Source organism: Anomalospiza imberbis, chromosome 10, assembly GCF_031753505.1.
Source record: "Anomalospiza imberbis isolate Cuckoo-Finch-1a 21T00152 chromosome 10, ASM3175350v1, whole genome shotgun sequence".
NCBI classification, from domain to species: domain Eukaryota; kingdom Metazoa; phylum Chordata; class Aves; order Passeriformes; family Viduidae; genus Anomalospiza; species Anomalospiza imberbis.
The window spans coordinates 18,873,870-18,901,829 of NC_089690.1; the positions used below are offsets into that span (position 1 = coordinate 18,873,870).

Below are 27,960 nucleotides of genomic sequence, written 5' to 3' on the forward strand. Positions count from 1 at the left end.
GCATACGCGGCTCGCCCGCCGAGGAGCCGGGAAGTGTCAGCCCTCTGAAGTCGCCTTCTTTCACAGCCACAGCTGCGGAGAGCAGCGAGAGGCTCCGGGGCCAGCAGCGGGCACCCAGCCCGAGTTCCCCATGCCCCAGCGCTGGTTTTCAACTTCCCGCTGCTTTTAGCTTGCAGCGTTGGAGAGGATGGCTGTCAGCTCCCCGGAGGTGCGGCACGACCACGTCCCGCAGCTGGGCGAGGTGGGTACTGCCGCTGACTCCGCTGGCACGTTCTTCTGATATCTGACTCACCGGGAGTACGGCTGGAAGCTGCCATGGCCCTTCGGAAAAAATGCCACAAATTTCAGTACAAAGATAAAACAAACACTTCTCCCGTGCAGCTGATAAAAGTAAATAACTTGCACAGCACTCACCAGGATTTGTTCCAAACAAAGCAGTTCCCAGCTAACCAGCCTGTCGCCTCAAAGGAGCCAATTCTGCTCTACTAGCAGGAGTGCTTGTTCAATCCTGCAAGCTGACCACCTTTCAAATACACCAATTTTTCATGTATCCCTAAGCTAGACCCTAAAATCAATTCTGCAGATTTGGAGAATGCCCTAATTCCCTTTACACACCTACTGTGGCATGTGGGTGCAGAGCCTATGGGAATGATAGGTGATCAAAAGTGATAGGAATGATGTGTGCTAATGTCTTTACAAACAATTCCATGGGTGAAAGTATGGTTGTTAATGTCTTTGGAATGGGTCTTAATGTCTCTGCCAACTTCAAAAAGCAGGTTCCTTGCCGGAACAGCAGACAGCTTGACTCCTGGAACAGACAAGGGTCTGCACAAGGCTGAAGTTCGGGGTGAAATGCCAGGTTCAGGGGGGGAATATGTGGAAGGCGGTTCGGGAAGGCTGTACCTTGCTAACAGCTCAACCGATGGGGAAAGGAAGAGGGACACGTGCGGCCAGGAGTTCAGGATAAAAGAGGGGCTGCACCCTCGAAAACCCCGAGAGAGAAACTGCACAGATGTGTGCCCCAGTGGACTCTCTTTTATTCGAATAAATACTCCTCTGTCTCCTTTGTGGACACTGCCTTTTCATAGAGTGATTTTCAAAAGCTATGCTCTGTCACTAAAAATGTGGCACCAGCGTCTTTAGTTGCAGTAAGGAGGCACCTCGAAGAATGTCTGTGGTTTTCATACTCCCATGGTTCCACTTGCAGCCCTGGATACTTCTGCCAGCTTCCAACTGTGCTATCACACTGCTCTGCCAGATCAGCAGGCACACTTATCTCTGTGGCCTCTACTCGGGTCACAGTGACTGGTGATCATAGCCCTGCCAAGAGCAGCATGGAGTCAAGTTTTCTTTCTTTGATGTTGCACATCCACAGAGCCAACATGTCCAGGAAAAAGATTGGGCATGGTTTCCTGGCTAAACTTGTACTTTTGTATGACTGGTATGATTTCACCTGGAAATGTGCTGAGGTTCTCCAACTTTCTATTTTCTGATAAGAAGTAGGAATTAATCTAGTTTTAACCAAGAGACTGCAGAGCAGTGTGGGAAGGGGTTGTTCAGCTGCAGATCAGAAGAATGGAGCCTTTACCCACTGCTGCTCTCCAAAAGCTATCCCCAGAGCTGCTCAGCAGCCTGCAAACCACTGCTGTACATCAAATGCAGGCACAGCTGTTCTTCCCTGCTGCCAGCATCACATCAGATTAGAGCTAATTGATCACAATAATTTTCTTATTTTGTATAAAACCAGTGTCAACCATCTGAAAAAGAATGGCTCTAGAGGAGTGGAAGGCAAACTATGGGCCCCTAGATGTGGACAGTGAGTTCTGACTGCAATTCACCAGATCACTTTAGGGCATGTTAGGATAGCAAAATGCCCAACCATAGCATGAAGAAATCTGACCCCCTACCCAGAAAGCAGAAGACGTACATTACAGAACAATTATCTCTGTATGGAAACAGTGATTTGCCATGATGGCAAATGTTTGCCAGGGCAATCACATTTCCACATCCCTCCAGAACAAAGTGCAGTTCAAAAAGGATTTAGGATTCAGAAACTGTCAATCTGTTCTCCATGGAATAAAAGGATTTAATTTTCTTCGCAGGATGTTTTTGCTCTGGAAATTAAAATAGCTAGCTTATACACACAAAAGAAATCCTTAGAGATATTCATTATGATATTTATAAAAGAAATTACTGTGCACTCCGAAGTTGTTAATATCCTGAAAATTTCTCTGCAGAAACCACATACACGTGGATTTTAAAGACAAAATTAGAGGAGATGAACTGAATATTCACAGGGCAGAGCAACTGCAGCTCCTGTCCATAGGACAGACTCGGAGTTACTCACAGTCCTACCATATCACTTCATTTGATATTCTGGTCACATGGATCTACTTTCTGCTATATATACCATGATGCATTAAATGATAGTGCAAATTGCATTTAATAGTTTCAAGATTTGCACTTCTGTCCTTTCAATAGAGTGAATTAGCTACAATCTATCAAAAGTTTTGTTGCATTAACCAGACAGCAGCCCTGAGCATGTCTGGATGTTAGAAGTGCATGTTCATTCAATAACATCAATGAACCATGGCCGAGACAAGCCACTGTTATATATGGACAGAGCACTGCAGTGTTCCTCTGGCTGACCTCAATCCCAAGAGGAAAACTGACAACCTGTGTTAGAGATGATAGGTCATGGTGAAATGCAGCCCCACCAGACTGGGAGGTGTTGGGGGTTAGGATCTTTCCTTTTGTTTCTCCTCCCTCATGGAATTTTGTCCTATATGTTGCTAGGAAACAATAACTATCGATACTTAAGAGAGAGAACAGAAATTGCCCTAGAAAGAGTGCGGCTTGCTACTCTCTTATCTGAGATTTTATTCTCTGAGGGGCAGAGATACCAGGAGAATAGGACTGGGAAAATGGGGGTGTGTGCAGCTCCTATTTCTCTTGCTTTCTCGGCATTTCCAGGGGAAGGAGGCTGCAGTCCTTGTGGGAAGCATTCAGCACCTCTGTGGGGTTCTGTCTTCTGCTGTCTTCTACCGTGACTGGAGTCCTGCTCTGCTCGGAAGAGCGGCCGTTGCACTGGGACCTTATTAACAGCCTACCTCACCAAAAGAGGACCCTTGCCATCTGTTTGGGTGCCTCAGGGGAAACAACGGGACTCCAACCCCCTCCCAGAGGGCGCGCTTCCCCGGCTGTGTGCAGCAGCTGCTGTGGAGGAGCCTGGTGTTATAAACAGGTAATGCAATGCTGGGCTCTCACAATGAAGAGATTAATATTATGTGTGTGTTAAGAGAAGTTTTATAGATGTATAGTTATGTTATTTTGGTACGTTCTCCCCATCATTCTCTTTCCCTTGCCCCTTGTATTGTAGTCTCTAGTCGGAGCATATGAGGGAGGGGAAGCTTGTTACTAGGAGGCATGGCACAGAAACACCTGATCTCAAATCACGTAAGAAAGTGATCTCCACCAATGGACGGCAGAGAAGGAGTCATTTTTCTATTTAATCCAACAGTTGACTGACAAGATTTTGGGATGGTCCAAGGGTATAAGAAGCGGAGCATCCATTTTTGTGGACGAGCACATGGTGGTTTGGTTCCATGGTCCCAGCACTGTAATTTTTCCTCATTCAGTCCTTTGCTGTATTTTGTTAAGGTTTAACAAACCTTTGCAATTTTAAAAAGTGAGCACTGTTTCTCACACCTGCTGCCACTACCCAGCTCAGCTGGTTTCTGCTACTGATCCTGTATTCGCTACATTATAGCTCTGCACCCCCTGCCTGGTCAGGCACTCAGCAGTTCCAGCTACAGCTGAGGAGTTTAGGATACATCTCATCTACCACTCCTGGACTCTGCTCATCCCTGCCTTCCCAGCTTGCTGCTCCAAGGTCCCTGCTACAGCCCTTTTGCTATGCAGAGGAGCACTGGGATCGGCTGTCCCTGAGGCTCTCTAAAGGCAGCTCCTTCTCCATCCCTTCCTGCCGCCATTGTCCATGGCTGGAGCCGCGCCACAGCGCCCCCTGCAGCCGCGGCGGAGCCATCGCACCCACCCTGCCCGGCCGGGAGCCAGCAGCGCCCCTGCTGGCTGTGACCGGAACTGCACCGCAGGGGAAATGGCTCCGAGCGACTTCGCAGGGCTTGCTGTTCTTGCTGCCATTGCTGTTGTTTGTTTGCCTTGCTATACATACACATACTAGTCAAAAACTGTTATTCCTTTTCCCATATCTTTGCCTGAAAGCCCCTTAAGTTCAAAATTATAACAATTCAGAGGGAAGGGGGTCATATGTTCCATTCCAAGGGAGGCTCCTGCCTTCCTTAGCAGGCAGCTGTCTTTCAAACCAAGACAGAAGTTACGCATACTCCAACAGTTGGGTGGGGTTTTTTCTCCTCCTTTATTTCTAGTCAGTGAGTCATATCAGCTCCACATCTTTCTGTTTACCAGCTTTGAATTGGAGATCCTTGGGAGAAGGATTAGTTAGGGGCTAGTTCACAACTGTCCTGCAGACAAATTCTAACACACATAGTACACAATTCAATTTCACAGCATAAAATAATTCCTTTTTCTATTTAATCTAACAGCTAATACTTCTGCAAGAAATGAGAATCAGGGAGTAAGCTCAAAGATTTTACCCAAAATAACAGCTAGATCCCATCTACTGCTTGATAGATAAGTTTACAGCCAGTTTTGTGCATAAAGAAAGGTTTGAGGCACTTCTAAGCTATTGTGTCCTTGAACTGTGTGAGAGTATTTAATATGAAGCAATATTTGCATGCACTTGTTTCACTTCTAGGGTTATTTTTTCACTAACAGTTTCAGACCCTCTAAGTCTGTGGGTGGGGTTTTTTTCTTCTTTTAGGAACAGAGGAGTTTCAGTGATCTAAAGCATTCTTTCAGTTCCATTGTTTGACTTGGGCTGGATTTCTCAGCTACACGCCTGGATGCTTCAGAGAGTCCTCACTCTCCATCTAGTAAAAGGTGACATTTTTAGCCAGCACTATTTTCATTTTGCTAATTACTGGCTGAGATGCTTTCTGTTTCAGTCCTACTTCTTTTAAGTATATTACACAAACTGCCAGGTTTGGAAAGAAACCCCTTTGAAAACAGTTATTGATGCCTCTTTTCTCCACCACATACCTGAATTCTGACGTCACCTCTTTCAGCTGCATTGTGCATATTCCTGTGTCATTCTAGGTGTCATGTGGTGTATCTGTCCAATGCCTGACAAAGTTACCCTGATTTTATAGCACCGAGTGCCTTGGTAACTCATATATATTTCAGAACTATATTCCTGTAACTTACTAGGATGAAAATATCATTAGCCATTAAATTACCAGACTTTAAGTCTCACTGGAATATTTTAATAATGTTGTAACTGTTGATTTGGATATGGTGCCACAGCCACTCAGAGAGATTTCTGTAACCCTTCTGTTGCATTAAAGGAGCTCCTGTTTTCCTTAGAGGCTGTCTATTATCTTATTCATCAGCATTTCTACATACATGGTTTTACAGAATTTAAATTATCTCTGCAGGGAGTCACTCAATCCAATCCTCAAAGATGCTATTTTGCAGAATATCATGATCATGTTAAATGTTATGTTTTCATCTCTTGCTATCAGGCTTTGGTTCCTGATAATATCATCACACTCAACCTCATCAGTTTCAGCAGTAATCAAGCAATCAGTAATTAAAGTACATACAAGGAATATTACCACATATCTCATTATTTTCCTCTACTCTTTCATGGGTTGATTAAATCCTAAATAATAACTACAAATTCTACATTGTTTCTAGGTGAAGGAAGATACAGAAGAATATGCCTTATTTGGCTGTACATGCCAATATTGCCCTTTCTTTTGGATAGCATTATAGAAAACTCACTTTATTTTTCAGAGTGAACAGAAGAATGCTGTTTGCTCATGACTCTGTGTCCTGGAGGATATAATACCCCTTCATTTGGAAAATTACTGATTTGCAGAACTTAAAAAATAAATTAGGACCTCTGAGCAAATGTAACTTGGACAGTTAGTCTCGCCTATTACTTCCTCTTCCTTTTTTTTCCACATCCCACTGCCATGAAGCTGGATGCAGATCAACCACAGGATTAAAATAAAGGCCTCTGATCCCAGCAGGTCCATATTTGATCCCAGCAGGAGCCACAAGAGTATTGCCAGTGCATGGCAGAATGGCAAAGACCAGTGAAGTCACCCAACAGCAGTGCAGTCAGCTACCTACAAAGTTAGTTTAGCACTCATGGGACAGCAATCACTACATGGCAATGCTGCCCATCACAATCCAGCTGTACTTTTTCTAAGTGTTCAGAGTGACATACTTTGAAGAAACGAGCTTGTTGTCACTTCTTTATGGAGAAACTGCTGCAAGTAGCAGTAACCACAAATTTAATTTGAAGATAACCACAAAGTCAAAGCTTTTGAAAGAGGAAGTATGTGGGACCACACTTGGGGAGGAATGTATGCAGTAGAAATAGGCTTTATAAGTACACTAATAAAACCCTTATATTGCACATTTCTTATTTCTCCCCAGCAAAAAACCAAATGCCACTTCCCACTTTGCAGACATTCAGCAGTAATCTTCATAGCCCAATTTCTCCAGCATGGACTTGGTAGCATGAGACACAGTAGGGGAACCATAACTCTCCTTTTGCTCAGTGCCTCTGGAGAAAAAGCTTAAGTGGCTTCTTTATTTTGGCATAACGCCTTATGACACATCATACTTCAGTTCTGATCAAAGGGCTCCTGTTCATAACTCACACTTCAAAGCAGTTTTAAATGAGAACCTACACTCATTTAAGAGCATAAACAAGTGACTCAAACTCTAGCTTTTACTACAATCTAAGATCTCTTTTAATGAATATCTCTTGCATTGATAATCAGTAATTGTATTCATAGACTTTTACCCAGGTGTTACACTGAATGCCTATCGTTTGAACAGCACATATAATGAGGTGTGACAGCTTTTGGCACAACCTTAGGCCAAAATTAAATGTTAAGGAACTTTCCTCTTAGAAACCCTGCTTTGTCTCTCCAAATAGCAGAGCCATGGGATGGAAACTGACTTGACAAGGGCACCCTCCTTTGCCTCTGTGATAGGTGCACTATTTGGCCAGCTTACTATTTCACCTATTTAAAGCTCCATTTAGTAATTTTCCACTAGAAATAGCTTCTGAAAAGAAACTCCACAAAGGGTTCAGCATAGTCCTCTGAAACACAGGTCTCAGATTGTCTGAATATGTATCATTGCTTTTATTTGAATTTCAAACAATGCAGATGAAAGTACAAATGCCCAAAAAGGCGGCAGGTGCCTAGAAAAAGCCTCAAAAACAACACTTAAAATAACTGCATGCATACACAGCCACTCTCCAGTGTCATTTATGATCCCAAACAGCTCCTTCTGTCTCCCTGGAATAAGGCAAGCCATTCTTCCAGCACTTAATTGGTTCTAGGGGTAACCAAGTCCAGCTGCTCTGTCTTGCAAAGCAGCACAGCTGCCTTCTCTCAGTCCAGAGGAGACAAGGAGGGGGGGGAAAAGGGAAAGTACCCACCACTTCAAGAGCTCCATTCCCAGGGTCTCACATACCTGACTAGAATCCAGATCAGAATTTTAAACAGATCCTTTAGGAGCAGCAATCAGCTTCCTAGGCAACCAGAGTGGCCACATTGCTGGCTGCTAACATGAAGATAGGAGGAAGGGGAGGGGGTGTGAAAATACATACATATATATATATATATATATATATATATATATATATATATATACATATATATACACACACACACACATACACATATATATATGTATATATATAAAAGATTGCCCTTATACGCTTACAGGAGGGTTTCCTAGTTCATAAAAGTTCTTGCTGCAAGCTGTGATTTTAGTTAAATTCAGACTCAACTTGCCAAAGATGTAGGCAGTAAAGTTATTCAGAGTGACAGCTCTTAGCCCTTCTGTTGCTGGGTGAGTTAGGATCAGATGGTGAGATGCCAGCAAAACTGGCTTTAGTGTCTGTATGCTTCCTGGCTTCTGAGGAATTCTCAGGTATCTTGCTGGGGAATAATTCTGACCCTTCTGGCAGTACAAAACCAAAGAGTTGTCCATAAAGTTAGGGAAATTTTAAGCACATTATAGTATTTCCCTGTTGTATTTAGTTCTCAAGGAAACTGCTAACTTAAAAAGTAAAACCAGGGAAACCTATCTGGAAAAATAGTCTTCAGCAAGGACAACATCACTTTCAGCTTCCTTATGACCCCATTCTCTGACACACATCAAACCAGCTCATGAGGGACCCCAGTGAGACATGAAAAGTGGTGGCTGTTTCCTCCTGAGTCATTCCTGATGGAGCATCAGGTCTGGATGCCAAATAAAGCTGTACCTGCTGGCTTTGATGCAAAGTTCTTCCATTAAAATCAATATCAAGGGCACTTGTATGTCCCACACTGCTGTCCAAAATGTGAAGCTGGGAAAAGCCTTGGAAAACTTTATGGACACACACACACACACACACACAGAGAGAGAGAGAGAGAAGTTGATGTTGATATACAGATATTTTTCATACTGCCTTCTTTTTCACCAGAGAGGCAAAGAAGTTATATGGAACAGGAATGTCAGTCTCCTTAGGCTGTAGGCACTAACACTACTTTGCATCAAAGCCAGCGGGTACAGCTCCATCTGGCATCCGGACCTGATGCTCCATCAGGAAACAATGTGTACATCAACACAGACAACATGGGTGGATGTAGAAGAAAACACCTTCAAATAAGAATATTAAGTTATTGCTACTTGAAATATGAGTAACACTGAATAATTTAGGTATCTGAGTATCTTAGCATCCTATTTCTGTGCACAAATCCATTGGCTGAGAATGCAAGGCACATATAGTCTGGAGCCATGCCCTAGTTTAAGTAGAGATAAATAGCACTGCAAGATCCACCCTCCCAAAATTTTAATTCTTCCTGCTTATAATTAACACTGACTAACATATTGTGAATCAGCAGAAGACTTAAACACACGTACATGCACATCCTGCTGTATCAGATGAACTTCCAGTACAAACCCGTGTAACTGCTCCAAGGCAAGAATAGCAACATACTGAGCAGTTATAAAGCCAGACACTTCAATAGAATTTATTTCTAGCTGCATTTGATACTCATGTCAGAATACTCCTCACTTTTAGGGCTCAATTCTTCTGCATTAACATAGAGAAGGCTCTACCCCAGTGTGTAGGAACAAATAAGGAAGTGTGTAGAATGTAGAGATGAATGAGTTGTGGAGTATTTTCTCAGTGTGTCAGAGGAAAAACAGTCAGTCTGGCTAAGCCAGGTTTCTCTGTTTTATACCCACATATGGTGAGGATTTCAAGAATTAATTCCCTCCTCGCTACTTTAAGGTCTGTGAAAGGAACAAATCCAGTAACCTTAAGAGTAACGCCAGTCTTAGGAGAACTTGCTTTCAGACAAGGAAGTGAAAAGGCCATATTTTAATACTTGATTCAGCCTGGAGGAACTTGCTGTGAACAGAAGTTACAAGCAGGCAACAGACAGTATTCTGAGAATATCTAAAAAACTGTAATTGTAGCACTGTCTGATTCCTTTTGGCTTCTCCTGTTCTTACAGATCTTTGCTGAGTACATTCTGTGAAGAAAAGAAAGTCCCCCATTCTACTCGATACCCTTAGGCAGTTAATTCCTGAATCTTCTGGTGCCTTTGGGTGGGGGCCACCAGTGAGGCTGGGTAGCTTTGTTAGGACTGTCAGCACCCTTAGGGCCACAACACTTCTTTCCTCTCCATATGAACAACATTTCTTGTTCACAGAGGCCCCTTCCTCAGTGAATTGTGTGGTGTATTAATCAGCTCTTTTAATATTCTACAAGAGCATCCCTGGCTCTCAGCAATCAGCTCTTACAAGATTTCCACTATCAGTGCATACACATGTGAAGCATGGCAAACACCAACAAGAGAGGCAAGGATGCCAGGATGCTGAGCTGGGATGTGATGCTGGGTCAGGAGAATGACACTTTCCCACAGCCTAAGGTCCAGGATGTGCAATGTGTTGGCAGCAAAGTTTATTCAGTGGGTCTGATGATGGCTGGGAAAAAACAGTAACTTTTAGAGTGCTCTGTAAAATTATAGAAGCTAAAAGGCTATTTGGAGATTGCCCTTTATTACGTATATCGTGAGGGGAAATGTAATTTTTCTATTTTTAGTATATTAAAGACAGGGTAATTTTTTAAGGTTAAATGAGCAAATATCAGGCCAAATGATGGTCCTAGAGGTCACCTCTATCTTGCTGAATGCAGACTATCAGTATTCAGTGTTAATGAAGAGTGCCTGCCAGTGTAAATCATTTGTCATTGTCACTCTGAGGATTCACTTGTTTTTTCCTTTTCAGAAAAAACTGATGTTTTTGTCTTGTTAGTTTTTGCATACAGCTAACTAGCATATTTCAAGGGCAGGACAAGATCAAGCAAAGATGGGAGGGTATTGAGTCAGGAATGTAAGAGAGACAAATAATGTGCAGTGTGTGATGACAAAAAGAGACCATTTGATCATAGCCACTGCAGAGAGTAGCTAAATACCACAAGTCCTGTGGATGGGCATCAGATTGCCCATAATGAAAAGAATTAGCAAAGACAGGGCCCAAACGCTCATTAGCTCAAGTAGATGTCTGAAAACAAACATATCCATATGCATGGAGATGTCAGGAAGGATTAATCCCACATCTCAAGTGAAGAGTGACCCAGCTGCAGCAGATTGGAGAGCTTCATTCTCAGCTATTGGACAGACAGGGAGAATTTTGCTACTACTGCTACCCACAAAAAGCTGCAGGGCCTCTCAAAAATTAATTAGGGAACCCACCTGAGGGATAACAGCTCCTATCTAATGATCAAGACCTGAGGGATCCACCAAAATACTTCCTTACACATAGCATGGTAAGGAATACATGCCAGTGCCCTACCAACCAGACAGGCAGGGCATGAATACTCTGACACTTATACAAAGGTCTGCAGACAGCTCCCAGGCTGGAACCTCCTCTCCCTGTCTGTGCTGTGGGAGAACTGGGGATTGGATGTGTATCCCAACACCAAACATCTGCATACATTGTAAACTGCAGCCCAAATGTGGAGAAAATAGAGCAACATGCCTCCCTCTCACTGACTGTCCTTAAAGTGAGCTCTGCCTGCTTTTGCAGCTGCAGGAAACCAGAGCCTTGTTTTCCTGACAGCCTTCAAGTGAAGTTTCCTATTTTGAGAATTTCATTACCCTTCCCCACTCCTAGTAGTTTGATATTTCTTTTCAGAAGCTTGAAAGTAGTAATAACCACTGGAATTTGTCTATTTTCCCCCTCAAAAACGGAAGCTCTAAAATTGAATTTGAACTTGAAACATTTAAGTGATTTTTTCCCCATGTAATGGCAGTCTTAGTAGATTCTGAGAGTTTTTAAAGTAGTCTATATTGGTTGTGCTTATTTTGCAGGCTGATTTCAGACACAAAAAGAGCTCTGTCATTCCCCAGTGACCTCAGTGGGGTTCTTTCAGGTTTACATCAGCATGAATAAGAGGAGGAGAATTAGCCCTTTTAAAAAGCAAGATAGCAATGCAAGCCTCTTGCCCAGAGTCAAGTGCAAGTTCTGAATGAAGAAAGCATTCTTACATTTAATACGTATTTGAGTTCTACTAAATTCTGCTAATATTAGGTACCTGTTCAAAGACTTTTTAAAAAAAAATCCTTTAAATGGGCTCAGATATAAAGCAAGCTGCCTCTCATATTCTGCTCTCAGCTACACTGGTGTCAGATTTACTCCACCTCCAAGCATAAGAAGTAAAACCAAGCCAGGTGGGAATGATGGAGATGACCTGAGGTGTCTCAAAAAAACAATCAAAACTTGATACACCAGCTATGCCAGGTAACTCCAGTACATGCTTTTAAGACTTTATGGCTCTTTAGAGGGACCAGGTACAGTTGGGAAAAAGGACAACTAAAACCTGCACAGGATGTGTTACGAAACTTTAGTATCTCTTTTAATGGCTGCTTGTATTTATAGAAGTAAAAACACTGTATAAGTGTTAAACCTTCTCTGAGTAAAATGAGATTGCACTATTTGTATGTGGGTTTTTTATTTGCTAACTTGCACACCAGGAGCAAATGCTTGTTTCTTAGCAGACTCTAAAACAATCTTTGTTTATCTAAGGGTACTCTCTACTGTCTGATGTTTAGAGGCCCCTATTTACAGTGCATTGTAAGTATGTTTGGATTTTTCTACTCTGACAGATTAGAAAGAAACTCCCTGCAGCAGTGAAAATATTTTACTGTAGATTTTTTGTAAACCTTCTGATGTGGTTTAACCTATCCCAGCTGAAACCAGAGCACCTTCAAACTATTACCCTGAATAAACTGTTAATTAACTGTAGCAGTCTTCAGTATATTAACAGATTGCTCACTGAAATTGCTAAATAAGCAGTAGAATTGGTAAATGACATTATTTCACAAAAGTCTAGCACTAACAGTCTTGGGTGTATTGTTTTCCCTCTCAAATGTACATAATTACTCACTCTTATGAAAAACGTGCAGTTCATAGTCCAGTCAGTATAGGGTTCACTACACTTTAGGTCCTTGTGATACTGAATCTCATAATTCAGGTCTTTAAGATCTAATTCATCTCAGCACTTGTCACAGCAGGCAAAACTGAGTGATGGACTGTTTTGTCCTCAGCCAATAGATGGGTGGGGTATTAAACCACATGGAGAAGAGAAAGCCAATTTACCACCCTGCATGCTTAAACAAATAAGCTGATTAAAAGAGACAGTGATTTTGTGTGACTTTCCTACAGCTGCTAAATAAAAAAAAATGACAGTTTTCCCCTCTGGTTTTAAAGTGAAATATTTCAGTTCTGAACAAAGGAGGTGGGTAAACAAGTGGCTTTGAGGACAAGAGGAAAGCATTGCTATTCTTTGCAATGAATGCCCTAAAGCATGAAAGCAGAGCACGCTCATTGTATCCATGATCTGCTGTCTCCCTAAGGCACAAAGGGATGGCAACGGGGCTCACACAACTTTCACTCCAGCCAAGTAGCAGGGATCCCAGTGGAGTTCCCATGGAGCTTTCATCAGAAATGGAGATTCACAGTGTGTTTAATCTCATCCCCTAAAGACTTTGCTCGGTGTCAGGCAGCAGCAGTGCATAAAGACTAGAACTGCAGTCTGGCAAACTGGGTCTAAAGTTGCAATTTACTGTAAATTAGCACATACACACACCCTGCCCCCCCCCCAAAAAAAAAAAAAAACCACACAAAAAACAAAAAACAAACAACAACCAAAAAAAACCCAACCCAAACTCAGGAGAAATTGAAGATCACACTTCAACCCACCAAATACAGAGTCTGAATTACAATGTCTCTGCTCATCAAAACATTGTTATTACAGAACAAACTCCTGTTGGAGTTGCAGCCTGTTTGTCACATGTGATTATGTCCAGTTCTTGCCCTCAATGTCAACAGAACGTAGGCACAAAGGCATTCATTAGTGAGCTCCCTGGTAAAACGCAGATGAGACTTTGCACAGGAGTGATATACTGAAGAATTTCTTGCCTGGAGAAAAAGAGACATTCATTGTCTGACTGCTCTAAAAATCTGAACATGATCAGGTCAGACAGATCTGCCCACAAGGTTACCGTTTTATCTTATAACATCCCAGGTAGTACCTCTGAAACAGCTGTTCTACACATTTTCTCTTTAAAAGAGCAGTATAAAAAAAAAACTTCCCATACTATCTCAGCCTTGCCTCTAATTATTTCATTTTCTCTTTGTATTTTCACTTTCCTGATAAAGGTTACAGCTGAGACATTGTTATGTTAACCCAGAATTTCACAGGGTCACCAAGCTCCTCCCGTCTATGTCATCTTGCAGAATTTTACCTTCAGGTAATTTGTGAATGGATGCAGAACAGAAATATTACTTAACATCAAGTATGGATTAGTTTGACTGCTTCCTGAAGTTGAAGAGTGTTGTAAGAAAAGAGCTTAATTCAGCCTTTATTCCTGTGCATTTTAAACATCTTTTAACACATTACCCAATCTGGTGTCAAACACACTTTTAACTTGAAGGCTTTTCAAGTACAGCTGATGGCAAACATGTTTCAGCTCTATAATTGCTTTCTCTTCTTTGTCAAAACCAGTGACAGAACACAAGTCCCAGAGCCAATAATATTGATATTTAAATGTGCTGCAAAAAAATCTTTCTAGGCTAGTGATTCTTGTTACTCTGGCAAGGGATTATTTCGGCATCAGCCAGTTATTCTGACTGTGGGAATAAATCTCAAAAGTTACCTAAGTGTCCACAGGGGACATAACATGCTCTGTTTTCAGTTTTGCCTCTTACATTTTATCTTTTCCTTTTTCTTCACAAGACAATGGTAAAGAGGATAATTTGGTACTGCCAATTACAAAAATATTTTGTTTTCAGCCAACTTCTGTATTTTATTTTAATGGCCTTTTCAATGATTTCCAGCTGAATTGTAGGGAAATATTTTTAATTTACATATTTTGCTTGAAAACACCTCACATTAATGCATGGAATATGAGAAATCATTATTGGAAAGGCTTCTTCAGGCTAAAGACTTCCGTTTTAGACAATGTTTTCTATTCACAACATAAATTGCATGATCTGAATGGTGTTCCCAGAGCTTTGTACTCAAACTAAGCTCCACTGGGAAACTGCAGTAACCAGTACTTTTTGTGGACTGTGTCTGTCTTTCCACTGATGCTCTCACTACAAATGTGAATAAGACACAAATCTCCCCCAGATCTGCTGGTTTCTGGCATGTCAAGAGAGAAATCATCAATAATAACTATTGATGCAAAGTCTACCCGGCAGTCAGGCACTCCTGGTGTCCCTCAGGGATCAGTGCAGGGATCAGCACTAATGTCTTCATTAACAATTTGGATGATGGCACAGAGTGTGCTCTTGCCAGGCTTGCAAATAACACAGCTTTGCGATGGCAGGGCAGCCCATCAGAGGGACCTGAACAGCCTGGGGAAATGGGCTGACAGGAACCTGGGGAGTTAAACAACAAAAGCAAATACAGATTCCTGCATCTGGGATGGAATGACTCCTCACAACCCAGACAGGCTGGAGCCAAATCTCTGGGAAGCAGCTGTGCAGAAAAAAACCTGAAGGTCTAGGTGCACAAGTTCACATCAATCAGCAGCGTGTCCTTGGATCACAGGAGCCTAGAAGGCACCGTGAGACCTCTCTGGGATGTAACATCCACTATTGGTCTCTCCAGTACAGGACAGATATTCACATTCTGCAGTGAGCTGAGCAAGTGGCCACCAAGATGGTTTAGGGGGATGATGGAAGAGGGGAGGCAGAGAGAAATGGGCCTGTTAATGCTGGAAAAGAAAACACTCACAGGATGTCCTTGTCTGTGCTTCCCTGAGCAGAGGGTGCAGGGAAGATGGAGTCAGATTCTTCTTAAAGTGCACAGCAGTAGGATAAAGGCAACAGGCACAAGAAGGAACATAGGAAAGCAATTAGACAGAATGAAAATTTTCTTGCCATGAAAGTACTCAAATGCCCAGGCAGCTGTGGAATGTCCCTCCCTCTTTGCAGGTGTTTAAGACTCACCTGGACAGATGCCACCACAAACTGATCTTGTTAGGCTTGCTGTTAGCAGGAAGTTGGCCTAGGTGACCTCTGGAGGTCACAGTGAAACCCAAATTATTTTAAGACACTATGATTTCTATTTACTATGATACAGAAAGAAAAGCTACAGGGAGCTGTTGACAGTTAACCTGCAAATGGCTGGAAAACAACAGCAAGATAAACAACCTAATCAACAATGAGCCTGTTGTCCTATCTTTAAGAGGTTTTAAGATTTCAGGATACATTTTAACGGTAAGAAATACTGAAGATGAAGTGATGAATGGACAATGAGATAATATCCTGTATCAGACTACCAGTAGCACACCCTTGAGATCATTCTAGTATTTTCTTTGATAAGAAATTCCAGGTAGTTTAGACCTGCTGTGATTAAATAGCACTTCAGGTTTTTCAGGCTGAGGAAAACATTTAGTGCAACAAGGATAAAGCAGCAAGGGATCTGATTAAACCAAGGAACTGATAAATTGTACCAAGATGAGAAGGCTGAAAATTGGTTCATAGATGGTCTTTTCAAGGACTGAAATTGGGACTACATCTCTTTAATATTTAATTTTGCCATTATCATTAAAAAGATGCAGAAGGTGATATTTGTCAGTGTCAAAGGTGGGACATGGTATCAGCATCAGAGAAGACTGAAATATCCTGCAGACTGAACTGAACAATCTTTGGGATGACAGCATAGAAACTGGATGATATTTAATTGCACAGCACACAAAGCCATGTATTTAAGGAATTGCAGCCAGCTGGAAATTACTAAGTACAAAGATATGGATGTGCTGGCAAATCACTCACACTCTGTCTGGTGTACAACACAACAAAAGGCTGTAATTTTTTACTCACTTTTTTGATGCTTCTAGATTTCCTACCAGAGAGCAACCCTGAATATTGTACAGTTTTTCACAACCAGCTTTTAATTTTTTAGAAACCTTTGGGTTTTCCATACAGCAAAATGTATATATGTGTGTGCACAGAGGAAGAGATGGAAAAAGATGAGACAGGGGAAACTCTGAAGTACAAATATAATTTTTAGGGTTGAGATTTTCTATTTGAATAAACAACACTAATTCCAGACACATGTCCAAATACTGCTTTTGAAAACTTCTGGCAACGCCTTGAGTTCCACTAAGGAAGGAACTACTCCAGTTAATGTGTTTGGAGGGACAGCAGGTGACATCTTGTCAGCTTTTGTTTTGGCAGTGTCATTTCCATGCTAGACCTAGCCCAAAGATGTTGCGTGCTTGAAGTATTCAGAAAATGTTGTTGTTAGGCTGTGAAAGTCAGAAGTAACAATTTTCTTATTCTGAATCATATTAACAAGTTCCCTTATTCTGCTCTGATAGTTTCTTATTTTATTATTATATACATTATTAACTATGCTAGCAGCAGGACATAACAAATGCAAAATACTTGTTCAGGAACACTACTGTTTCCAGCAGGGAATAATTAAGAATGCATGTCAATAACATTTAGGATTCTAATGAATAAAAGATAACTTATGTAGGCAACTCAGAGACCTGCATAATTTTCTCCAAGAAGGTTAAAATGCATGATGAGTGCCTAATTCATAGGGAAGCACTTTTGGGTCATATATTTCAATAGCAGATAGGATGAGATCAAGGTTCAGGTAATATACAGGTTTGAAATTTCATCTTTCCTGCAGGAAGCCTTCAAAAGGGTGTCAGAAATCTTCAGTGCAATTCACCTGAAAAGCAGAAAATATCTTGCAGAGGTGGCATTTTAGACCTTCAACACTTAGCAAAGAGAATATATATCAACATCAGAAACTTTACCTCTCATTCTTTGGGAGCGCTGACTGCATTTCCCCAGCTGGATCTGAGTTCCAGGGTCCTCCAGATTTCTAGACCGAGCTAATGCATTTCTGAGCTTTTCAAGCTCTCATGGATTTAGAACAAATCTTAGAAATAATATCAGAGCAAACCCTACATTTAAATGCCAGAGAGTGAGCCAAAATAGTCTTACAAGCATTAGTTTAAAACCCTCAATTGACATGTTTGTTTAAAGGCAGTATTCAAGGTGCTGCTTGGCCACAGGAGATATAATTAAAATAGTGTTTCTGACAGGGAAAACAAAACCCTTCAAGTTGATCTCTTAGCCACGCTCACTAACTGCAATGATTTAGCCCAGGGAATATGTGATGATGCTTTTACATCAGAGCTTTTGAGGGTATTTTTTAAAGAGCAAGCATGTGGTGGAGGTATATCAGGCAATTTGACATTGTAATATTGTCTGATCTCCACCAACCAGATTCTGCAACCAACAGCAGGAAGCAAGGCATCAGCTGGCACCTCTAAATTCATATTCCAAAGGCTGAGGTACATTTTACAAGCCATCTGTGGCCTGCTCTCAAAGGGACAGAAGGCACACAGGAGTGCTTGGAATTCTAATGAGTGCATTGGCTTGTTAGTGCCCTCTGCACTGGCACCCTGTTTCCCTTCACACTCCAAGTTGTTCACCTTGAAAAGACAGCTAAGGACCTGTGCTAAGTCACCCTCTGTTCAGCCAAGGTGCAGTGCTACCTGATATCCCAGCCATATGCCTGCAACTCTCCTTTTTCCTTTCCTTCTCTGAGAAGACAGAGTTTCTTGCTTGGAATTAATCTAATGAGGATGAAGAAAGAGCCTCTTTGCTAAAATTAGAGTTAGAGAAATGCCAGATAATATTTCTCTAGTTTCTGAGAAATTCTACACAGCACTTACCATAGGCTAAGTAATAACTTACTTGATTTTTCCATCTTTTCACTGACCAATCTGTGGACTCATGTAAGATTTGTCACTCTGACCATTTCCTGGAGATCTTTCAGAAGAAATTGTCACTACTCCTGAAAAACACTCTGTCAATCCCAAACAGGAAGAGGATGACAAGAGAGGAGCTTCACTACAAGCAGAATAATTACATTAGAATTACCGTGGCACAACTGAAGACAGTATTTGGCCCTAAGTGTCTGGTTTCAGGCTGTAAGTTCAAATGTCTTTCTGCAAACAGCAGTTACACTACTTTCCAGCAAATTAGGCAACATTCCAGGAGGACACTTGGGTTTACTGGAAATGATCTTTTAATTCTTTGTAAATGAAGGACTGAAAATTATGGTCAGGTCAAGAAGGTCTGAGGTGCACTTCAGAATGTAGATCAATAGCCAGAAAAATTCCAAATAGACTCCCAGCTAAGTGTCAGTGCAGATTTTCCTCATGAAATGAGTAAAGTGCTGCTCTATTGGCAACCTCATTATTCACTACTTAGCAGATGCAGTAATGACTTTAGGCAAATGTGAATATTGAACCTGAAAGGTCTCAGTACTATAAGCAGGAAACGAGCAGAAATGACAGTTGTGTTATGTCTTAGTCTCTCAGAGGGCCAACAGAGCAGAAAACAGGAACTCAGAATTTGAGCAAATTGTTCTTCTAGGGCAGAACTGTTCTGAGAGTAGAGGGGTGGAAAGTGAAGCAGAAAAAACCCTCTGAAGTACTTTCCTTGTTTACTGTGCCTTTCTTTCCTGAAGAGAGCAGGGGCCCCGTGAATGTGACACGTTTCTAGTAATGTGCAGGGCTGGATGGGTCACAGACTCCTACACCCCTGCTACACCACTGGTGAGGGAAAACACGAACCATGGCTTCCTCCACAGCGATGGCAAGCTGAGCAAGGAGCACGGCCTGGGGAGCACACATGGAAGGCTGCATGAAACGCACAGATCACACTTCATCAGCCAATGGCCTCTCCTTTGTGTAACAGCCTAATAGCCACCTGGGCAGAGCTAGGTTATTCCAGGAGACAGTGCTTCTGACAGGTTCAAAGCTTCCCTAAAGAACAGAACAGATCATTGTGCTGGCCCAAAAGCCCTTTAAGCAGCAAAGCCTCAGTGCTGTCATAAAGCTGTTTTGGGGTGGCAATGAGGCAAGGCCAATGGAACAGAAATGGTCAGTAGGATTGGATTAACAGGAAATGAAAAATGAAAAGGATTCATTTGGGACCTTGGGATAAGCTTGAGAACTGTGAACAGCAGAGTCAGCCCATACATTTTCAGACAAGAGCTGTGGCATCAGCAAGATTTTTGGGGTTTGCAGAAGGCTTTTAATGACTTGAGTGAGAAAACTGCTTCTCCTGGAGCTCCATCTCTTTGCTCTTCAACAATTCTGTGAGCAACAGCTGCTCCTACCAGCAATGCCCTGAAAGGAGCTGGGGCTTGCTCTATAAGCTGAGAAAAAAGTGGGGCCAGGAGGAAGATGTCTGCCCATTTCCCAAAGCACCCTCTCCCTCAGCTGGGGCAATGTCTGGATTGTGCTAACCCCAGTCTCCTCCAGCACAGGAGACAGCCTCCCATGGCCCTACACTGCCAGCTTCTGTGCCACCACTTCCAACTGTTGAAGAGGTAAATTACTCAGTCTGACAACCTCTACCCAAAAGTGAAAGCCAGTCTGCTGTTTTTCAACCAAGAGAAACATTTCTCTGGAAAATGAGAAAGTAATAATTTTTTAAGATGAGCGGAAAGAGTGAGCAGGGTTTTTATGAGGAAATTGGCTCTAGAGGACAAATATAAAAATGTCCTGTTGCACTGTGGATATGGATATAAGAGGGGAATGTAGGTGGCCTTCCTTAGTGAGACCAATTTGCATAGATAGTAAGTCAGAAAAAGAAATGAGAACTAGAATTCTGTCCATTTTCCTTACTATTTATCCTCCCTTGAGGTAGGAAACACCTTTTCTTTTAGAAGCTGGCAAATCTATGGACAGCTACTGGAATTTGAAGTTATCAGACCAGGAAAAGAAAGAAAAGCAGTATTTTCTGTGGCCCTCTTAATACACTGATATTTCATTGTCAAATAAATTTTATTCACCTAGCAACTCTATTTTAACTTCAGTGCAGTAAGCAAAGGTAAACATGAAGAAGCACTTCTAGAACTAAACGATACATGAAACGGCTTAAAAAGAATATTTATTGTAAACATATATTGAAAAATCTACCAGTCAGTGTTTGTAAGAAGTTTTTTTCAGCTTCTGACTAGTGAATTTTTTTTCACAGGAGTAAATATTAATCTTCAAATACCATAGGTTTCAGGCAGTATTTTAAATTGTTCTTGGTTAGTTTGGTCTTTGTTGTTTGGTGGGTTGGTTTTCTATGTGGTTAAGAGGATTCATGCTATTTCCAAGCTACCTAAAGTCTGTGAATGAAAGTCAATTGCCAGCTTCAGAAAAAGGATGTAGAAGTGAAATTTCTCTGATTTAAAACAAAGACTAGCATCCTGGTCATTCAACTTAGAACTCTGCCACAAATCTTCTTACAAGATCAGAAAGATCTGAGGCAGTGGGTCCAAACAATTTAAAGAATTGTACTCTAATAGTCAAGATGTTGAGGAAATTTTCCTTACCACTGCATTCTAACACACCCCCAGACTTGGAGGACAGTGACACTCTATAGAGCAATCTTCAGGTAACACCTCCCTAGTCCACTGTGCCTGAGACAGGTTAAGATGTTGCTGTGCCTATAGAAAAACACTGAGTACTAAGGAATACATAAGCAAAACTTAACTGAACCATTCCTTTAATCCTCTGGTAAATCAAAACTGAATTTCTAGTTGTACAACCCAGCCTGCCCTGTTGCCTGAAGTTTCCTGGGATTCCTTCATATGAACAATGTGTTTCCCTCCCATCATTCAGTGTGAATAAAATAAATTTAGACATATAAAATTAACTGACTAGAGAGATAAAAATCTCAATGCCACAACTCAAGCCTTTTGTATATCAAGCCTAGGGAAAAAAAGTGAACAATTAATTTCCATGGCATTAATATAGGCAGAAGGACCTGTCACAACCACCAGCACTGATTCCCAAAAGCAACATCCCCCTGCCAAACACTTACATATTCTCAGCCCAACAAGCAAACTGCAGGGAAAACTGAGGCAGCTGAAGGCCACTCTGAATTCTGTCTGATTCTGCTTTGTTTGCAAGTGAAAACCCTTGTTGCACTATGGCACAGAACTGTCCTCAAAAATGTTAGATGGGGCTGTCATTTCCCAATAGATTGAGGGAAGCTGCTCTGGAAGAGGCTGTATTTAAATGGCACCTGATTTACTGTCATGAGGGCAATGTGTTGCAGATCTTAGCCTTAGTTCAATTTAAAACTGGAAACACCAGAACTATAGCTAATTTAGCTAAGGGGAAGCTAGAGTAAACTGTGCTTTCTAAAAGCAGTTGTTTTTATGATGTGTGAGGGGGAACCTTGTTGTTTGCTTCAGCCATAGTGAGCAGTTTAAAAAAGAAAGAAAAACTTGCACAGGGGGGAACTCTTCCCAGGCCCCAGCTCCCTTGGGATTGCCTCTCCTTGCATGTAAATTTTAAATGCTTGTCATGGCATGGAAAAACTGAATAGGACTGGTTTTGTGGTGTCCAAACCATAGTGCACATCACCATTGCTTCATCTGTGTCATTTCCTTTGCACACCAGCTACTGTTCAGCTCTGTTTAAATCATTAAATAAATAAATAAAGCCTCTCACTGCTTCAGTACACCTCTGATTGTTGTAGATGCCGGTGAACCCAACGGGAAGAATGCTGATGTCTGACTCCAGTTCAGAAGGCTGAATGATTTCTTTATTGTAATTATCCTATAATACATTAATATACGATATAAAAGAGGATACTAAGAACTACATGCTACTTTCTCTAACTACCATACTAACTCACAACTCATGCGCTTCTCGCGAGAGTCCAGACACAGGTGGATCCGATCGGCCATCAGGCCCAAACAATCCACCGTGATCCAACCAAGTGATCACTCCAGGTAAACAATTCTCCAAACACCTCCCACAAGAGAAAAACAAGGAGCAGAAATAGAAATTGTTTTCTCTTTCATTTCTCTCTGTGCACCTTTATGAAAAATCCTGAGAGAGAGAGAAATGTGCTTGCCACATCTGATCACTTGTCTACAACCATTTTCTGTGTCTTTCTTAAATGCACAAGCAAAATGTGCCATCAGTAGGAACAGGGCAATCTTTTGTGGTTTAGGATATGGTAACTGCAGAAACACTTGGCATTTTGTAGTTTCCCTGCTCACTAACGCTGGTGTGCCCTGCCTCCCTGTGGTTACTGCTGTCCTGGCATATCACAACGCTTCCTCACAGCTTAGAGGAAACCACCTCCTGCAAGGATTGCCTGAGCAACTCCTTCTTTGGACTTGTTCAAGCCTGAGAATATTTTGGAATAAGCCAAAGGATGTTGTGGAGGCCAGGAGCATCATCAGGAGCATATCACAACGCGTCCTCACAGCTTAGAGGAAACCACCTCCTGCAAGGATTGCCCGAGCAACTCCTTCTTTGGACTTGTTCAAGCCTGAGAATATTTTGGAATAAGCTAAAGGATGTTGTGGAGGCCAGGAGCATCATCAGTGGCAAAAAAAATCATTTCAGTAATGCTGGAGTTTCTCTAATGCCTCTCTGATTATGAAGATATATTTAAAAACACTACATAAAGTAAGAAGCATTGTAGTGTAAATTAGCTGAATTCTGAGCTCAACTAATTAAATTAAATTTACTCCAAATCAACATGTTAATCTTTCAGGGCAAGGTTTCTCAAAGGAAGCATTTATAAATCTTTTGGCTACAATTTGATTAAACTTCTCTTTTTCCTGCCTAAAGCCTTTTTTTTTTTAGCACTGGTATATCATGCATGTTTTCTTTCTAGGATATGTTAAAGGCTGTTTGTTATTAGCCTTTCCCTTTGATTTACAACAAAGAAGAAAAACAAATTACTGTGAATACTGAAGCACTTTGAACACTTTAGAACAATTTTCATTATTATATATCAATATTCACAATTGACTGCATAAAACAATCAACTGTATTTAGAACATTTTCAAAACTCATTATTTCTCCTGGCCCTTGAAACATAGCTCACAACAGGTGATGATCTATAGAGCTGAATTTTCAGTGTTATACCATGGATAGGTTTTAATATTTTTGACAGGTCTTGCAAGGGCTGAGCTCAGTGTCACTTCTCTGCACCACTAGAGGGCAAAATGTTCTCACAGAACTGCTTAAAAAGACAGAAAAAATACATTCAATATGTTAATTTTGAAAGTACACAAAGTGTCCTGAAAACAAGAGAATTACAAAAATAGAGAAGAGAGATATTATAATCCCCAAAATTTAGACAAAATAGAATTGTATATTTGGAAGCCATGCATCTTCTTTAGCCTGAGATCCTCTGTCTGCATTTTTCAGTTATTCTAGAGTTATCAAACTAGAATAAAATTCTTCTATAACTGCAAATAAATAACAATGCCCTGTGGGATGCATGTCTGTCTCAACTTCAGGAAAATAGTTTTAGTACACTATATTTTGTTCTTTGCTAATGATTTAATGCTTAAAATATCAATAGGCCATTAACAAACAGAGCTTCTACACACAATTCCTATCTGTTAATGCAGAGTCTAAATCAGATCTGCACAGATGTAAGGAGATTTTTTTCCCCACATTATTAAATATTTGTTTAAGGACCAGGATAGATGAAGAAAGGGTTTTTCCTGCCTCCACATTCACACATGTACAGACCACGAGCATTTGGACAACCTGATGTTTCCCTTTCTCTCAGCACCTCTGTCTGAGAAGGGCTGTCCTCACCTACAGAGAACAATTGCCTCCACCACTGTTCGTGTTAATGTGTGGCATTTTGGTGCCATCAAAAAGTGAAATGTGAATTCACCTATATTTTCACCTCAAAGAGCTCTCCCCAGATGAGGATAAGCCAATTAATACTTAAGGATATTACAGAAGTAGTGAGAAATCAGTGTTAATTGATAAGTCAACACTTAACACCTGAAAATTTTTCCTCCAGTGCTACCTAAAAAAAATATCATAGTTTTAAGGCTTGAGTCCTCCTTGAATAGATTTTTATTCATTTTCTGTAACCAACATAAAACCAATACAGAAATTTTATTCATGGGTTTGAATTTCCTCTCTTAAGATTTTACTTTCTCTGTGCCCACACATGAAGTTCTACAGAGACTTTGCACATGTAAAAGTAAATCCAGAGCTGCCCATTAAGGGCAATCTTTTACCTTTCTCCATCCTAAGTACTGGGGGGAAAAAAAGACAGAAAAATACTAACATCAATAAATGTTTTGCATCTGAAAAAGTGATAGAAGAATCCTTCTCAAAGGAAAGTGGCCTGGAACTGATGCAGATGCTCCCTCATGGCTTTTGTGTAAAAGACTGAGTTCAAATGATCAGTTGGGATGAAATTTTGGGTGTAGCAGCATAGGGAGGATGACTGGATTGAGATGAAGTCCTGTTTAATCCAATTTAGTAAAGTTTTACATTTAAATTGGTTCCTGTAGTAATGGTAAAGGAAAAATAAACTATATCTGATGTGTTTAACAATAACATGCACGTATCTGATGTGTTTAATCATAAGAAGTATATTAGTCCCACAAAAGGGTCAAAGAGTTTTCAGAAATTGCAAAACAACAGGCCCTGCATTGATAAGAAAAAATGGGATTTCTTTCTCTTTACAAAGCAGTATTGCTAGAATAATTCCCCTAGCAGTGCTTTTGTGAGTGGCGTTCTGAGAAAACTGGTCTGAACTGGCTCTGTCATTCACATGTCCTACTTTGAGCTTCTCTGGCCATGAGATTGAGTGCATCTTTTAATTAAACACTGGTTTTAATAATTCACTGGCAGATTTCTCAGGAACTGCTGGTACTAAGCTCCTTTCTACTGTATTACACACACCCAGATCAGAGAGATAATTGATGCCTTGCTCCATCAAGAGAGGCTGTGCACACAGGGATGACTCGCACTTTTAGTGGTCCAGTTCTTCACACTAGGAGTGCTGGCTGCTGCTTCAACACCACAGAACAGCCATGAACCTAGGTGTCCTCTTTATGTGGGATACTCTCACCAAAATAAAAAATATTATCTTCCAGATACCTCATGAGATGGACTTCCATGCTGGGAAACAGTGCAGTTCAGAGTGGATCTCAGCATTGGCACCCATGTGGAACCAGTCACTCCAAGTACAGTAAAAATGCAGCTGCTGCTTCACCTCCTCCTGCGATTACTGATGTAAGGCCTGCAACACATGAGGCACAACTGCTGCCTAATTCAATCTGAGTAAACCTTTAGATGCTTTTCTGCTTCCTTTATCTGAATCAGAGGAAATAAGGCTGTGTAAACATCTGTTTTTCTAGGACTCTGATATCTGAGTCAATATAAAGAGGAAACATTTTGAAAAGTATCATTTTGCTGCTGTAGAAATCCTTGTCTTACCCATACCTTAAGTACAGCATGCAGATATGGTCTCTGCATCCCAAAGACACAAATTAATTAACAGAATGTAAATATAAGGGAAAGTAAACATATCAGAACGATGTGTGGCAATATTTCCCAGGTGTGCGTAATTCCTAGAGCTACAGTGATCATGTACACTGGTTTAGAACCAGTGCCATTGTCCTCTGTTCTTTAACATAGCAGGGAGGATTGTTGGCTACATTACTTGATAAAAGGAAAGTATTCCCACATAAGATTGACCTTAACTTTACTAATTCTTTCCCTTTCTCTGTCCTATTCATGTAGTTTCCCTGGTGTAGTGTATTTTCAAGGATGGTGCCTGACAGCCTGTGATTGATTCAAACTGGTGTGGCTGCTTCATGAAAACTGGATCTTATTAGCTTAAATCAATTAAAAAGAACAGGGGGTTCTAAGGAGGAAATAATATTGGAGTAAAAGGATTTTTTCCCTGAAACAACAGTATCCCTTTAATTTATTTTCAAATAAATTACACTATTTAATATTAATTACTCAGAAAAAGGACAGAAGAATACAACTGGCTGAGCTGAAAGCCACTCCCATGGAAGTCTTACTGAGTGCCACTGATTTAATTTTGGACAGGCTTTTGAACAGGCTCTCACTTTCTCTAGAACATGCATTCTACATGTTTATTTGAAGAAATCTGACTCTGCTTTTTAAAGCTGGGTATTGGAAATGAAAGATTCTCCCACGGAGCAGTGGATTCTGTACAGATAAGTGAGATCCAGCTCCAAGACTTTCTCACTCAGTGCCTTGTACCTGCAGCACTACCATTTTCTGTCTCTGTTCCACACTGCACCCAAGTGTGTGGCTTTCCACAGAGCTGGCATGAACCCTTCCCTGATGAGTGCTCTTCACAGAAAGGAATTGTTCTGCTAAATTTATAACCTTTCTTAAAGACATTTCTATTTTACTTTTAGGGAAAAAAAGTCCAAGAAAGTCTGAGAAGGTCTGATTATTTCTGAAGGTCAAATAATTAATGTTCTTGATTTAAAGGAGGTGGCTGCAGTAAATTAAAATATCTGTAAGGTTATAGGGTCTGTATTAAGGAAGCAGGAAAACAAAATACTGGGAAGTTGCCAACTGAATCGTCCAGAGACTCTGCAGCCAGGACTGAATTTATAAACACTAGAGGAAATTCTGCTGTCCCTTAGGCAACAGCTCAGCTGCAAGAAGTGAAGTATGAAACCTAATAACCCTGAGCTTGCAGGGCCCATGGCATCAGTCATATACTGCTTTTAGAATGTCCATCCTCCTAACTGGATTTATTTCAGTGACTCTGTTTTTAAGGCCCACTTCAGCAGCACCCAAATTAATATGCAGAACTGGGAATTATAGGAGTAGGCCAAATTCAGAACTGTCAACTTGGCATAGCTTCCAAAGTTAGTAGAGATCTGCAACAGCTGAGAATGTGGCTCACTGACCATTCTCCATTAATTTATGATATAAAACAGACAAGACAATCTCAGCACCTGGGAATGCTGGCAATTTGCAGTGGAAGTTAAGAAGAATCAGGTTTACACACACAACTTGTTTGCTTCAAAGCCCAAATCTTGGTAGCTGTTTTCATTCATACCATTTATGCCACTGTCTTTACTCTGGAAGGAGACCTGCTGATCAGAGCAAGTGAAAAGAGAACCTGTCCTCAAACATATTTGCTGATTTCTAGCAGAACAGAGGAGGGAACTAGAGTTTAAAAAAAAAAATCTATTAAAAATGTAACTGAAATAATACATCTTCCCATACATCTTCCCATACCTACATTCTATCTATCATTTCTTTCCCAATGTGCTGGCCAGGTAATGCCACCACAGCAGCACATTTTTGCATCTGAAGTACCTTTGTGATATAAATAAAACCAGGTATGAGTGAAAATTAATTATACCAGAAAGCAGAACTGATGTTATCAAAGCAATTTCAGAGTGCCTTGGAGATCAGTGAAGTGTGGGTCTATTTTAGTAACACTGAG

The 27,960-nt window shown here is 41.0% G+C and overlaps 1 protein-coding gene and 1 long non-coding RNA gene across 2 annotated transcripts in view; one reads left to right on the forward strand and one right to left on the reverse strand.

Moving 5' to 3' along the window:
- On the forward strand, nt 1–27,595 carry LOC137480097 (uncharacterized). The gene is made up of 4 exons (XR_011002701.1): nt 1–223; nt 4,862–4,980; nt 13,846–13,937; nt 25,610–27,595. It is a non-coding gene; the product is annotated as an uncharacterized lncRNA (long non-coding RNA).
- The window catches only part of PXYLP1 (2-phosphoxylose phosphatase 1), an 84,058-nt gene that overhangs the window by 49,190 nt on the left and 6,908 nt on the right, over nt 1–27,960 (reverse strand). The window lies entirely within an intron of this gene.